This window comes from Molothrus ater, chromosome 5, assembly GCF_012460135.2.
Source record: "Molothrus ater isolate BHLD 08-10-18 breed brown headed cowbird chromosome 5, BPBGC_Mater_1.1, whole genome shotgun sequence".
In the NCBI taxonomy this organism is placed as follows: Eukaryota; Metazoa; Chordata; class Aves; order Passeriformes; family Icteridae; genus Molothrus; species Molothrus ater.
The window spans coordinates 39,037,674-39,054,658 of record NC_050482.2 but is presented as its reverse complement, the minus strand read 5'-3'; positions in this window follow the sequence as shown (position 1 = coordinate 39,054,658).

Here is a 16,985-nt window from a genome sequence, read left to right as displayed (position 1 = left end):
GTATATTTAGTGTGTGCTAAGGTCTACTGACACATCCAACATCATCTTCATCCTTCATTCTTTTTCAGTTATTCTTGTGGGGTTCTTTGATGCGTGTGCACATGTGTATGTATATCTAGCCTGCCATCCATCCATCCATCCAGCCGTCCATCCCTCCCTCCCTCCCTCCCTCCCTCTCTCTCTCTCTCCCTCTCACTGGGACTGTTGGGCAGCAAGGGTAGTGGGGACATATGACAGCGTGGCTCAGGCTGTGGCCCTCTCACCCCTAGGCTGAGAGGTCATGTTCAAATCATTCCTGATGCTGTGGACAGAAGTCTAAACAGTTAGTGGCTTCATCTTTCGAACAAGATATTGACCTGGGGCTTCTGGATGTCAAAGATTTCAGGGAATATTTTGGAAAGAAAGGGGAATAACCCCAATGCCTTGGCCAACATCCCAGTTTTCAGCAGAACTAGCATCAAAACAGAGTGTGATTAATGCTAAGTATATAATGGCTGCCACATTTGCCTTTGCAAGCAGAGGTCTCTTGCAAACAAGCTTTTTATTCTTTCTTTCTGATTCCAGTTAAAAATCAAAAATTTTCTTTAACTGTAGGACAAGCATTGTAAAATATATTGGTGCTCTAGTGTCCTACAAAGATTTTCCTGACTTATGAATATGTTTTCACTGCCAATTTTAAATTGATGTAATTTAAATGTGTTCAGACTTCCATTCCTCTTAAATAACACTGCAGTCTGTGGCCTGAACTTATTTTCTTCAAACTCAACACCATTGCTCTGATAATCTCTGTAAAGACAGAATGGTACTTACCTATACCATCTGTAAACATGGCATTTTGAGTGTAATAATAAGCTTTTCTCATTCCTATTGCTCTTGAAATTTGGTGTAGCTAATGCTGGAGAAGCTTAAGTGACCAAGTTTAGTTTTACTTTCAGAATTATACTGTCTCCCAAACTATGTGTTTAAAGAATCACTGTTTTTGCTAGCAAGCACACAGGAACTCAGACTGAGGTTCAGACAGTTCCCACACTGATCACATGCACTTCAGACTTAGTACAGAGAGAAACTCCATTAGAAGCAAATGTTACCATAAAAATGTATCTTCAGCCACACAAAAAATTCACTTTTCCAGATGATGATGTTGGACTGTGGCAGCCATTTGGGGCAGTCAGCAGCAGCTGACAGCTCCTGGATGGGGAAAGGAACACTTTCTGAGATCATAGAATGTCCTATATTGGAAGGGACCCACAAGGATCATCAAGTCAAACTCCTGGCCCTGAATAGGACCCCCCAAGGGGTCACACCATGTGCCTCAGAGACTTCTCCAAATGCTTCTTGGGTTTTGGCAGGCTTGAGATCAGTGCCTGCCCCTCTGCTTGCCTTCGTAATAAAGCTGTAGCCTGCTAGGAGGTTTCCTCTCAATCTCCTCTGCTCCAAGCTGAAAAATACCTACTAGCTTTGTCCTTGCAGGAATTGAGTTTCTTAAGAGTGGGAAATGAATAAATTAAATGGCAGAAACTCGCTCTCCAAAACTGTAGGAAGTGCAGAGGTGAAATATATCCCCTCTGAGATGCAGCCTTAGCTCTGCCCTGAGGCCAGCTCTGCATGCACCAGCAAGCTGCAGTTGCATCTTGGAGAGAATCCCTATGACCATTGCAGTAAAATACTTGCTTTAACACCTTCTCTTTGCTATGGCAGAGCTCAGCTCCTCAGTCACAGTGACAAGGACACACTTATAGCTGGCTGATCTTCAAGTACTCAGAGTGTTGGCACGAGGTCATTAACCCTGCTGTGGTTACTTCTGTCATTGCAGCTTGGCTAGACCAGGTGAACAGGCAGTGCTTCCCCAGGATGAGAGCCCCAGAGTTCTGCACTACAGTGCCTGGTGTGGCACTGCACCAGGGGCTGTCAGTCCAAAATACCTTTTGTGTGGTTTGTGGTGGCACTCATGGGAAAAATTCTTACATATCTACTTACACTTCCTGTAATCTTCTCTTCTATTTTGCATTTTCTCTGTAAAGTCATAATGCTTTTCATGTCATTTCATTCTCTTCATTAATTTTTCTAGAAATGCAGGTGATATGGATGTCAACAGATGTTTTGGTATCAGCGATATATAACATCAGGAAGTTGTGGTGTTTAGAGTTTTCTTATTATTTGCATCATTTCAACAGGAGAATTGTTGAATTTTCCTCCACATGACCAGGAGTTGGACTTGATGATGCTGATGAATCCTTTCCAACTCAGCATATTCTGTGATTCTATGAAAGCATAGAGAATAACTGCAGTGGACAACAAAATAGTTTCTGAATGTAACTAGCATTTATCTACCACCTACACTTGGTAAGGCAAAGCTACAGGGATTGTGAGACAAGTCGTGAGAAGTGAGGCTGAGCATTCACATTGACAGTCACCAGGAGAAGAGAGGTTGTGAGAGATGACTCTTCAGGAGTTCAGCACCAGTTTCCAACTTCACATCCACTGAATGATGAGAGCTTTGATGAAGATTAAAGAGATGACACTGATGAAGGCTGTTACCTGGCTTTCAGTAACTAGGTAGGAGCTGGAAGACCTGAGGCATTTCTTCTAAGACTGCAAAGCTGGTCTGCATATTGTGACTATGGGGCAATACAGGGTAAGTAAGAGAGGAGCACAATTAATTTGCTTCCTTTTGCCTCCCTGTGATTTAGAAGAAAATAATATCACAACTTTTCCAGCCACAGCCTCCTCCCTACCCTACCAATGGTAGAGAAAGAGCTCATTTTCCAGGGTTGGGAAAACGTCATTGAAGCAATGGAAACACATCATTACTGTGAACACAACTGGTTAGGAAAATCCATGATAAGTCTTCAGAACAAAACATTTTTCTCATTTAAAAACCCCAACTTTAAAAAAACTTTTAAAAAAAAAACCCTATCTTCTAAGCTTTTAAAAATTCTTAGAGGGAGCACCTTCCTAGACTGGCACATGCACTTTGATGTAGTTGCCAGATTAGCAATTATTTGAGGAGCCACCTATTTTTCCTTTTCTTTGTGGAGCCACTGGGATGCAAAGGCAGATGTGAGCATAGCTTGAAGATTTTGCACTGCCTTGCAAAGTGACTGTTTGAAGTGGACTGATGCTGGAAACACTTCATAATTAGTCTGTGTCTAAGCCAAAATATTTTTGTTGTGATATTTGAATGTTACATTTTACAGATGATTTGTAAAACAAAAAGGAAAATGTTACCGGGAAAGAGGGTAGGGACAAAAATATCTCTGCTGATTTTGAACTGCCAGACATAAAGGCAATTACCAGAGCAGACTGTGGAGATGTGCACCCAAAGGAGGCCTTAAGGGCATGCTTTGATATTGTGTCAGAATCAGAGGAATGTCTGCTTTGTGCTAATTTGTGTCAGTGTAGTTGGCTTGCATATAGACTTTAAATAAACTGCTGATTTTAAATAAACAGGCCAGTTTTGAAAGCCTGAGTAAATCATCATCTACATAAGAAATCATAGCAAACACAGACATTTCTATGAAGATTCTATCCATGAAGAAGATTCAATGTGCTGACCACTTACGTGGATCACAGATTGGAGTATCATTACCTTTAGTGGACAATGTGGTCAGTATGCTGTGGGTACAAAGTGTACAGACAAGGAGAAGACCTAGTTTGGCCATAAGATGTTATCATGTGCCAGAAGATGGCTGTAACCTAGACCATAAAAACATCCATACTGTACAGTAGAGCCTGGCAAATAAGTTTCAGATTCTTCGATGTCCTTACACTTTATAACACAATCTTTTGGTATTTGAAGGCTGCAAACATCTTGTATGCTTCCTGAATCAGGTTCTAGTCCTTTTGCCCTCTTTTGAAAAGTTACTGCCTTCACTTCTTAGCTTCTGCACACTCTTGGCAAAGTTAGAAGTTGTCCTCCTTTTTTCCTATTTTTTCTTTCTTCCAGCTAAGTTTCTATACTTGCTTTTCAAGCTTAGCACAGGAAGGCCACTGAGAAATATCTAATGAGCAAGAAGAAAATCATAAATGAAAAAACTCTTTAAAGTTTTTCCGTAAGGGTATAATTAGAAGTATTTAATTTGCTTTAGATGGCTCATTCAGGACAGTTCAGCAAATCCCAGTATTATGAACACATGAAGGACATGACCAATGGACTGATGGATGTCAACAGTGATGAGATAACTGCCTATACTTGTGATTCTGACTGATATTTGGCTTGTCAGGGTGCCAAAGAATGAGTGGAATAAATTGAGATGGATCAAGGACCTGTGTAATGAGATATTTCAGAGTAATGATACTGTCAGGGTTTCATCGTCATTCCTGGGGTTGTTTTGCAGCCAAGCTTATGGCTGATTCTTCCCCACATGGACTGAAGAAGTTCAGGGCTTCTTTCTTGAGAAAGTCAAGGAGCTAGACTACAAATGGGTTTCTAGGAACAAGCATTTCTAAAACTCTGGGAATTTTAATGGAAGAAAAGTAGGGCTGTGAGATGTAATTGCTGTGATTTGGGCCAGAGAGTTCAAGTCAATAACATGAACAGTCCTAGTTATAGGAACATAGGCATAGTGTGTGAAGGATGAATCACTGATAATTAATGCAACATCCCAACATGCACTAAAGGAAAAGGATTAAAAGGTAATTTGTCACCTAGTTTTATTAAATCAGAAAAAAAAGTTGAGATTTTACCAACCAGACTTCAGATAGCAACATGGAAGTAAAAGCCAAACCAGGGGTAGTTCTACTGGCCAAATAAGTGTGGTTAGACCTTACCAACCTCTATGTAACAGCAGCCACATGAGGTTTGCTAAATGCTAGCAGTCTTCATTGTTATTCTAACAATACCTTTTAAAATACACCCATCTTTACTACTCACCACCATACCATAGAAACTATAGTTATGCATGCAAACAGGCTGCTGACAGTCAAATTGACAAGATATCTCTCTGCTTCTACTGCTTGTGGTTTACAATCCACAGACTCTGATACATTAATTCCCTCTATCAGAAAACCTCTCCTCATATCTCAGTTTATATAGACATTGCTCACACTCAGCCTACAGATCTCCTTAACAGTGCTAATCAGAGAGAATTTTTTCCTGACATTCTCTAGGACCTTGAATGCCTGGGTGCCAAAGAGGTGGCTGGATGAATGTATTTTAAATGAGATGAAACCAAAATGCTTTCATTGTCAGACTGAAAAGTTCTTGCCTTGGGACAGCAGCAAATTATTTGGAAACACTACAAATATAAGAATATAAAGGGTGATTTACAAGATGCATATTTAATGAAATACAAGGTATTTTAGATTATTGTGATCCAATCTTCACAGTAACTTCTGTTATATCCTATTTGCTTCCAAAAAAATTAAAGCAAGCATCTACTTCAGTTTTTAAAAGTGAATTTTTCCTGAATGTAAGACCTAGGATAGCTGCGTATACTATACACACTTCAGAAAAAAAAAAGTGACATAGCAAAGTAAAAGGAAAGACTGAAATTCTGCAACCGCTTTCCATCATTCTAAATGCCAGCTTTAGCAGTGCTGAGATAGTAATGTAGCTCATGGCCCAGATATGCAGTAATATTACATGCATTTTAATTAAAGGCAGTTGTCCTCATTCTGCTGAGGATTTGGTCACTGATGTACAGTGGAGCAGGAACAGTCTCAGTAGGCAATCTTCAGTATCTCCAGCTGGGGTTTTATTCAGAAAAGTACTGAGTCTTTAAAGTCCATGCTCTGATCATCCTCACTCACTCTGCATTGGCTTGGTTTGCAGAGTGGGCTTGGTGCATACATAGGACATTCTTTCTGAGGGAAATGGAACTTTAACTTTCACTCCAAAAGTATACCAGCTGCACTGCCATCATAATTAGAGCAGAAGGATTCTGAACCACATGTATGGTAGGCACCACCCACAATATAAACCTAGAAATAGTTCAGCCATCACAGTAAATCTGATCTAAGGTAACATCCACATATGTATATATGCCAGGGAAGTGACTGAGTCACTATGGAAGTGGCACTTAGGGACATGGTTTAGTGGTGGTGTTGGCTATGCTGGGTTAATGGTCAGACTAAATGATCTTAGAATTCTTTTATAACCTAAATTATTCTATGATTCTATGGTTCTTTAAATTGAGGAATCAGTACCAGCCATTTCCAGCTGCTGATCTGCTCTTATTGCATTGAACCATTGGTGCAGAAGTGACCAACAAACCATAGCATGCAGCCTACTACGGAATATCGGATTCTCTAATGACACATCTTTCCAAAACAGATCTATACAGCATGTGATCAACAGTGAAAGCTGTGGAAATACAAGGGCTGTAGCTAAAGATGTGAATAATAATAAATTCTTTCAGGTGCTTCTCTGCAAGGTTAGTCTCTAGATTCTGCTTCCTTTACTCATATCAGTTGCAGGCCAACATGTAAGAGCTTGATTCACTGTCCAGCCATGTACAGGAGTGCATAGAAAATATAATGGGCATGTTTAAAATAACCCTACCAGAAGCCAATACCTTTCATTCCACTTAGCACTTGCATTTTGTTGATTTAAATGAGTGTGAAGTAGGGGATATTAATGCTGCCTGACTTCAGACACCTGTCTTAGGGGAGCAGTCTCCTTGGACTCTTATCCAAGGAGAAAGACCTTTCTGGAAGGCTACTGAACATCTGAACTCAGACTGTGTACACACTTTCTGACACAGAGCAACAGAGAATCAAGCCTACTGTCAGTAGAATTAGGATATCTAGGATGTAAAAGCACATTAAAAGAGAATGAATGCATTTTAATACATTTAAAATTACGGAAAATCAATTATTTTTGTACAGCATGAGATTGAAAATAAACATGGCTATTTCATGAGAAACCATGTGATTCTTAAATCAGATGCAAGAATCCTAAAGCTTCATGATTATTTCCTTTTTAAACTACTTGATAAAAAGCAAACAGGAGAGTCCTTGCTTTAAAAAGAAAAGATCTGGCAAAGCTTCCAGCTAGAACAAGGATAAGACATGATTACAATCTGTTTACTGGAACATAATAAAGTCATCTGAAAAAACAAAAAGCACTGGAAACCTCGCATTTGCTTTGGATACGTATCCTAAACATGCTGTAAGATGTGATAGTACCTTTTTCATTTCTCTATTTATTGTGAAACAAATATAAAAATTATATGAAATTATTGTGTTTCCTTTTTATTTTTATCCTGGGATAAACAAAAATCACTGTCAATAAATTCCGAAGATGTTACCATGAGTGCCTTTTACCATCTTATGTATGTTGATGAAAGAAAAAAATTTGTTTGAAGAAAGCATCTGACAGAAACAAGCAAATGGGGATAATTCAGCAGGCAGGCTAATTCCCTTTACTTAGACTTTCCCATATACATTTATAATTGTGTAAGAACATCCCATCCTGAAAAACCCATCTCACTGCTGAAAATAACTAGTCTTACTAATACTTTTAAGTCTTAAGGAGAGCTGGGGATGAACTGGTCACCGTCTAAATGGCGAAAGCCAAAAGTTTTGGTTTTGAAAAGCCAAAAGCTGGCATAGGATCAAATGGCACTTTGGCAGAAGTCCAGCTTCTGTCATACATACACACACACACACACACACAGATATATATATATTTCCAGCCAGAAGCAGATATGCCAAGGGAAAAAGACTTGCATTCAGTTCTGTTGCACTTCACAAGAGCAATGGGTGCTACAGACAGAATTGTAGTTATATGCACTCAGTTGGATTAATAATAAAAATATCATAATTAATCTCCCAGCAGTCATTTCACAAGCAGTGTGCAAATATGTACACAACTGCAGGAAAAGTTTTTATTATAATGACTGATATACATGCCAGAGAGCTAACCCATCTTCTTGCACCACCTTCAGCCCTACAAATACTGTATGCCCAATTCCAGTTTACTACATCTTTTCATCCCCTTAAAAATTAAGGTTCCTGCATATTTTGAAGTAGAGGCCTTCATAAGTAAATGCTTACTTCATTAGTTTGCATGTAAGCATATGCATACCTACTAGGCCTTAGAGGTTTCAATGGGATCATTACTTGATTGCACCTCATTTTTTGATTATATTATATTGATTAATTATATTGATTAATTATATTGATTAATATTGTGTGAAAACAAATGTTCCACAGATTTCTTTACAGGCCTCCTCTAACTTCACTAAAGTTAATTAATGCATTCCCTTCTTGGTATGACTATGCAATGACTAGCCAAGGAAGATGACTTTTACCTCATGCAGCCAGCCACTGGGTGCCGTGCCCTTGGGAAGTGGACCCAGCTCCCAAAACATGTGTTACAGCCAGCAGACAGAGGTCATTAGTTGTTGGCAGATAGGGTGTATACAAAAGATGTCCTGCGAACAAGCATAGTGGCTTGAACTCTGTTCTCTGCCTTGCCTCAGGGTCTCTGTTACTGTCTTTGGCTTCACTGCTCAGGATCCTGCTGGCATTCACCACCTGTTCATTTGTAGCTTTGTCCCAAGCCATCTGTCCTTGCTGTTTCTCTGTCTGCTCCTTCTCCTGGACTCACCTCATGAATTACACTCCCTGGTTTTCTGGCTCCATCTGAAGTTCAGCTATGCTCTTGTCAAAGTGAATGCAAGCTTCCTGGTGCTAAACCCTACGCCCATAGGCCTACCTTACTCTGTTAGGCTAACGAGCATTATATGTCTCTGGTTCTTGATTTCAGATTCCCTTAATTATATCACCCGGCTCCTGCCTCCGCCCAGACTCAAACCCCAGGGCTTCACTGTGAGTCTTGTAACTCCCATGTCCCGTCATAACAGTCTTCACAGACAGGTGCAGACAGACAGCAGCTTGTTTTGCTGGTGCTCCAAGCTGGGCAGAAACGAGCCAGCTTTGGTCTCGAAGCTGTGCTTCTACATTACCTGAAGGGGAGAGCTCTTTTATAACCAGACAAGATATGCAGCAGTTTGAAACACAGACAAACTGTATCCACCTCTGCCTATACTTGCTGACTTAGACATACTGTGCAAACCTGTACTAACTTTTAGGGTAGAGATTAAATTTAGATACCAAGTAGAGACACAATGTTCACGTGTCTCAAATGTTTGCCCAGATGTTGAGCAGCATCCTCTGTGCCACACAGGTAGACAGAAATTTACTGTGCATGTTGGAGAGGACCAAGGCAGAAAGATTTCTACTAAACTTTCTTAAAACTGGTTACAGTTTATCTGTGAATGTTATCTATGTTGACCATGCCATTCAGATGAAGCATAGCAATTGCATTTCATTAATTTGGGTCTCAAGCCAATTCTAGTCTGAAGCACACTTTCTGAATGTGGTGGGTTGACCTTGGCTGGACACCAACCTTGTCTATCACTCTCTCTTCTCAGCTGGACAGGGGAGAGAAAATAAGATGGAAAATGACTCATAGGTTGAGATAAGGCAGTTTACTAAAGCAAAAGTGAAACTTTGTGTGTGTGCAAGCAAGAGGAAAAAAATAATTTTATTCTCTACTTCCCATTGGCAAGTGATGTAATGGGAAGCAGGGCTTTGGCATGCATAGTGGTTGCTCCAAAAGGTAAATGTTGTAAATAATGAATGCTCTCCTCTTCCTCCTTCTTATTTCCCTAGCTTTTATATCTGAGCTGACATCATGTGGTACCAAGGTACCTTTGGATACCAAAGGTCCCTTTGGTCAATTTAGGTCAGCTGGCCTAGTTGTGTCCCCTCCCAGCCTCTTGGCCACCCCAGCCTACTGATGGAGGGCAGCGCTAGAGAAAGCAGTGCTGATGCTGTGCCAGCACTGCTCAGCAGCAGCCAAAACAGCGGGGTGTTATCAAGACTTTTCTAGCTGCCAATGCAAAGCTCAGCACTGTGAGGGTGCTGTGGGAAAAGGAACTCCATCTCAGCCAGACCCAATACAGTGAATTAGGTGTCTCTACTTCAGTAGTGTTAGTCTAGACTTCCTCAAAATCCGTATTTCTATAAGTGGAACACAAATCTCATTTCCACAGTACTAGAATTTGAAGTTTAGGCCTTTTCCCAGGGTAGTTACAGTTAGTTTACACCAGCTGATGATTTCATGCCATGTAATTTCCACACCAGCAGATGAAACATCGATAGATATAGAAGATGCCAGAGAGATGTGCTTGAGCTGCCCTAAAGCTAACTAGTTTGGCTACCGGTAGTAATATAAGCAGAGTTCAAGTGTAAACTAAGTTAGGCTAGATTTAATTTAGACAACTGAAATTTTGTAAGTTAAACTGAGCTCTGTGCTTGCATAACTTGTACCCAACCCAGGCAGCACAAACCTAACAAAGCCACTGTACACTGGAATCATTAAAGCAAATATTGAATCTAAAGGCTGCCTATTTTATGGCAGCTTTAAAAGCAAATGAAGCATTTATTAACTTCTAAATTGTTTTTAATACCTGAGTACCTCAATGGGTCTGCTCATAAAAGCTGTACGATGTGAGCGAGGGCACAGTGGCAAGATCTGGCCATAAATGCTTTCAGACATGTGACAGAGACAGAGATTTTTGTGCTTTTGTTTCTAGGTAACTGGCTGGTTTTGTTTAACAATGTTTTGATTATGGTATGGACTTCATTAAACACTGCATGGGCAAATGGCATGCTTTATATTATATTTAGCTTTATCTCTTTACTCATGAGGACTGCGTGGGGTAATTGCTTCTTTGAGGGCTGACCCTCATCTCTTTATTAAAGCTAAAGTGTGAATCTGTGGGAACATTGTATAACAGGAGAAGGAGATTCCAGCTCTGCTATAATATGTTTAACCTGAATAAATAGCCAGGCTGGAAATTATCTGTGTGTTGTATAACCCCTTCATAAATTAACGCATAATTAAATTACAGATTTTGGAACTTATACTGGAAATCATTTACTTGCATAAGAAACTCCAGTGGGATTCAGTGGGATATTATTGGGAGTTAATACAAAGTCACTAAAACAAGTAGGAGTTTCTAAACTGAGTCTTGACTGCTTTAAGTGAAAACAAATTGATACATCTAGACATTCTCTAGACAGAGCAAGTGTCTAATGTAACTTGTAGGTATTACCTACACAATTATTATACTTCTAGAGGAAACAGTCATTAAAGCTACTGCACACATTTAGGGTATAAAACAATACAAGATATATTTTCCTTTGTGCTTACTGCTGCAGCAGAGCAGTGTGAGTGTTATACAATGGTGATTGTATGCAGGATACAGTTGCAGGATATTTCTAATTTTTGTGGGGAAACTGAATGGCATTTCTTTGAAAGTAAGAATCTTTGGAAGTAAGCAATGCACAAAAGTAGTGACATAAATTTTGAATTTTAATTATGGATTCGCTTTTTTACAAAAAGAAGACAAAGTAGTTGTGCTTAAGCCGTTATTTTTTTACACTATTTGCCTTTCTGTAGCAGTTAGACCTCCTTTATAATCTTATCTAAATGCAAGGGATGAGGGAGTAGGAGCAGATCCTTCTCCTTTTGAAGTAATTGTTTGCCATTTATTTTACTGTGAGTACCACAGGGATTTTACAAAGAGTGTAAGATTTAATATTATGTACAAATTCAAAATGATGCAAACTCTGCCTTTTTAAATATGGGAGCCCACAGAATTGTGATACAGACATTTAGAACAGAAATCACTTTTTTGTTAGTGCAGGAATGTTTCGTTTTTTCAGAGCACTCTTAGCTCAATCAAAATTCCCACTGCAAAAGAAGATGCAGCATTGGGCACTGTATTTCTAGTAGACTATTATATCTTTACTAAGGCTTTAATTTAAATATTTTAGATCTTAAATTGTGAACAGTGGAAGTGGAAAGATTCTAATTAACGTGATCAAAATTCTTTATTCAGTTTCTGAGGTTCAAATACAAACTTAGGTCAGAAATGTAAAATTAAGAATTTTAAGGTATTTATCCCATGTAAATCAAGATTCAGGTGCACGGCCAGGAATTTTACAAGATCCTATTATTTATGCTGCTTATTAGCCTAAATTAGCTATCAAAATGTTAATAACAAAAATTATTAAAACAATTACATTTTAAAATTTTATCTTCCAACTCTAATTGTATACACAAGTAGGTAATTTTATAGCTATTAATCTAGTTGAAATAAGGCAATTTTTTATTTTTCTATCTGTCTGTCTATCTATCTATCATCTATCTATCCACCAATCTGTCTTAAAATGAGTGTAATGTAAAATGTGTGTAATGTACTTTTCTAGGACCAGCCTTTACTTTCTTGAGCCAGAAGGAGAAAGCAATGAAATGCGCATAACTAAAACTCAAGGAATGCTTAATAAAACCAAACCAAGTGTCTAATCTCAGCAAAATCAGTGTGTCACTATAGGACATGAAAGAACACAAGCACACACCGCTGCTCTCAAGGTGAATAAAAAAGGGAAGCTTATTTTCTGACTTTAACATTTATAGTTTTCTAAAAGTGACAGTGGATTGGAGGGTGACAGTGCCACCTCTCCAATGACACTGGACAAACTAACAGTCTATCAAATTTCTTTTCTTCTATAAAAGAATGTAAAACAATGAGTTATTTACAGAAAGTGTGTGAGAAAGTTCATTACAAGAATGTCAACATCAGAAGACTTAGAAAATCTTAAAAAATCAGTGCGACAGCAGTGTTTTAGATCTCAGTTAGTGCTTGAAGTAAAAGCATACCCTAACTGTTTAGTCACAAAGAAGTATATGGTATATACACTACACTATACCTGCGTAATAGATACACTATACCAGTGCTGTAATAGGGAAGTGATCACAACCCGAACACACCTGGGAGGAAGAGGCAGGTGAGCATGGCCCATGAAGAACAGCACAGCCTGGCTGTGTTGGGAGGTGAGTTTCTGCTGTGGTCCTGGCTCACTTCATGCCACCATTGCTGTACACTCAGGACTGAGTGTCTGCTAAGTTGTCCGCTCAAGATGGTCAGTTTTTAAAATTAAAAGACTGCCAAGAATGAGAAAGCTGTTCTTATAATTTAACATGAAAATGATCTAGCCCTGCACTCACTGCCCTGTTTGCACAGAATCCTACTTGCTGGCTGCTATGTGGAAGGAAAGAGAAAGTCACATGAAACAGGTACGTTAGCTCCACAGAGAAGACAAAGACTGTGCTCACTTGCCTTACTCAAGTCAGTGCATTTATTTTCCACATGCCAGAATCCAGGTCAAAAGGACACCAAACCATTAAATAAATGTTTCCAGATGGGCAAAATAATGGTTTAATGGTCACAGCTAAAACTAGAGGTGAGATTTCTTGTGATGGTTGAGCCTACATAATATATCCTGCTTCTGAGAAGAGTCATTCTGTCCTTCCTCAGGCCTGGTCACATACTCCCAAGTCTATCTAGCCTCCTGTCACCCTTTGATACATTTGTTCATTGTTTGCTGGAGCAGCAGAAAACTAGCTGAGCCAAGAAGTAAATAGTCTGCTAGTGTAGCCAACTCATTTAGGTGCCAAATTAACACCAAAGCCTGGGAAACAATTGGGAAGGGCATCTGTGCATCCAGAGGTAGGGAATGGGCAGTACAAAAAAAAGACAACTGGACTTTTCTGTCTGAATATCTTCATTATCTTCATATCTTCACCTGCCTGAATATCTTCATTATCTAGTGAAACTTAGCCTAGGTCTCCAAGAAAATGCTGGAAGACGTGTCTTTCTCTCAGGCAAAGAGAAGGCTGAGTCATATATCCAAATTATTTAGGGAAATAATAAAAAAAAAGGCTAAAATCTAGAGGTTACAGCCTTTTCCTCATCTTAAACTAAGTGGCTAAATAATGCTTTGGTGAAAAGAAGACGGTTTTGAGTTACATAAGCACCTACTAAAAGGAAAATTAATTTTACAGGTTCCTTCTCAAGTGTTTTGAGTTACCATGATGAATGGGGCAATTGCAGGCCAGCGCACCAATACTGGAATGGTTAGGAAATGTAATTTCATCAGATGGGGGTTGAAAGTCACAAACCTATCAAACCAGAAGCCATTTTAAAAGATTTTAAAGCATACATCTCTTCATTTATGATGTAGATGTTAAAGTTTCTGGAGTATCTTAGTGTTATATTAGTGGCTGCTGTAATTTTGCCTCAGATTATTATCTCAGTTAAGTAACTCTTCTTTTGAACTTACAAGATGAAGCAATTTAATTTCTTAATGGCCTTGCGCTAGGGAAAAATAGGAGGTCACCAAAGAAGTCACTTGATGGTTTTGGATGAAGTCTGATCAGTTGAGCTGTAGTGCAAGAAGTTACCTACAAAAGTAGATTTCCATAGCAAACAAAGGGCTTGTAACAAATATGGGGCAGAGAAAATCAGTAGAAGTGTTTATTAGGACAATGAACTGCTAGAAGAAGTGATTTCTGAGCAAGAAAACTGCTTTCAGTTGCTTGTTTCTGTTGTATTCAGAGCCACAGGTCTTTCTGAATATTCTTATAAATATGCATTGCTGTATGCTAACAGCCAGTCCTCTTTCTTTAAAAACTCCTATTTTACTGGCTGTCTGAATAGACTAAAGGATGACACTATTTTTGCAGTGATATAGGTGTGTCACTTCTGTTAGTACACGGCTAAGACTAATCATGATGTGAGTGTGCAGTTATGTCACATGCTCACAAAAATAGAACCTGTAGGCACCATGAGCAGCAAGGCATACTCCTAGCTGCCCAAAATCCAAGCCAAGCCAATTGTTCAGCCACATATAGATTTCAGTAATTTTAATTTAGAGAAATGACACATTCATATACCAAAACAAATATTTAAAAGGAAATTCATATGCCTTCTGGTAGCAGAAAGGCAGAAATGTGCCATGGATGTCACTAACCCTTGCGTGCATGTACATTTGCATCGTAAGTGAGAAGCTAGAATAAGATGACTTTCATTTCTATTTGTCCAAAACATTCTCCTGCAGTCCTGGAAGTATGTTTCCCAGCTGTGATATGTTCAGAATGCAGTTCACAGGGAACAACTTGAATGCATTTCAGAGGGATGGGTCGTTCCATTCCTCCTCAGTATTTGAATTGTTTGTTTCAGCAGTATGCTCCTTGACTCAAGCCACACACATGACTGGGAAAGAAACACTTCACCTTCAGAAAGTTGAACAGAGGTTCATAAAAGCTACTATAAGATTATGTGGCCTTTAAGATAGCAAAATAAATCAAAGATAATTGTTCTCAATATCAAGAGGACAAAATGGACAGCTGTCATGGCAGTGTCAAACACTGTGTCTGTATCCATACCTATGCATAGATTGGATAGAAACAGAGCATCTGTATTTCTGTTACACAACATATGGCTCAGTTCTTTTTTTCATGACATGACTAGACAAAACTTAAATTTAATTGAAAGTAAGAATGATTTTATAAAGTCAAATTTATAAATAAGTATATTTTCCTATTTCTAAAGGACATAGTGTTACTTTTTACTAGCCAAGACAGCTATTTTTAGCTTAATCCATGTACTGTTGAAATGTCCGTAGAACAAATGCTAGTTTAACAGATGGGTACACATAAAAATATGTGAAAGCATCTCTATGTGAATCAAGTTTAAATGTTAGCTTGCATTGCCATTCAGGAATACAGAGACACCAATCTGTGTAAACCTCATGGAAGATGCTGGGAGAATACACCACTGCAAATCCAATTCATAGTTTATAAATCTATGCTCTGGTTGCTATGGTAGTTTTGGTTTTGGTGACTCAGGATTATGCAGCATCAAAAAGTAACCCACCTTGAAATGTGGGGCTTCTGTATAAGAATCTTACTCAGAACTGACTAAGAGCAAGAAGTCTGATTCTTATGTAGTTTACTTGAAAATTTTGATAGCAATTTGTGCATAGTCCTCTTACCTCTTTTTTTCTGGATAAGGATTGTACCACAGGTTTCACTGTTACGTGTGTAGGTGTGTCACACAATTAGGGTAGAGAATGCACCAGATTTAAAGACAGAAATGACTATGACTATCAAGTAAAGCAATGAAAGAAATACCTTATTCTTATGATAGGTATGTCTGTCACGGTGTTTTCATGTGAAAAGATACTTTTATATTTTGTTATCCCTTCTCTCATTTTAGCACCCAGATTCTTTATAAGATTTATTAGAAAGTTTTGTGTCAATATATATATGCAATATTTGTCACTATCATTCAAATTACCATTTTTTCCCAGAGCTGGAATTAATGGCATTAACTTTGATATATTCGTTTTCCTTCAATGGGGAGAGAAAAATGTTAAGACAAAATTTTTAGAAGCCACACTGTGTGTAATGCTGTTCAAAATGAGAGACAAATCAGCAATTATCCAGTTGGAGGTCAGAACAAAATTCTACATCCCAAAAGATGATGATTTTGGGTAGTGCAAAAGCTTCATCTGAGAACATCTGTTGTCTAGGAATCTGTGTGAAATACCTTTGAATAATGGTTGTTATGCTTTGAAGAAAAGATAGAAATCCAGAAAGCACACTGATAATAATCTCATTGCTAAATCATTGTATTGATCACTTGAAGCCTGTTGTTAAATTAACTGGAAATGTGTATACACATAGATGCTATCTCTGTGAAATGTTTACATCATTACCTCTACAGAAAAGTAGCCCTACTGAATTCAGTGCTAATATTCGTATGTGGAAAATTACATACTTAATCACCTTTAGTGTTGTGTATATACATGCAAACAAGGGATTTAACAGCACACCTAGTGTGTTGGGTAGTCTGGTAGCAATACATCAAAAAAGCCTGATAAAACTAGATCTAACTTAGTATGTTCTTAAGTTGCACATATAATGTAGCTCACATGGTTAAGTATCTCTTGCTAGCATGCTGTGATTATTGTAAACACACATGCACACTTATGCAGTTATCTAATTCACTCTTGTGACTCTTGCAGTACTGACTCTTTCAGAATTAATTTGATACTCGCTTTTAATATGGTCTTCAAAGACAGCTTTTATAGATGTTTGCTCTAACCCTCTGCACAAATGA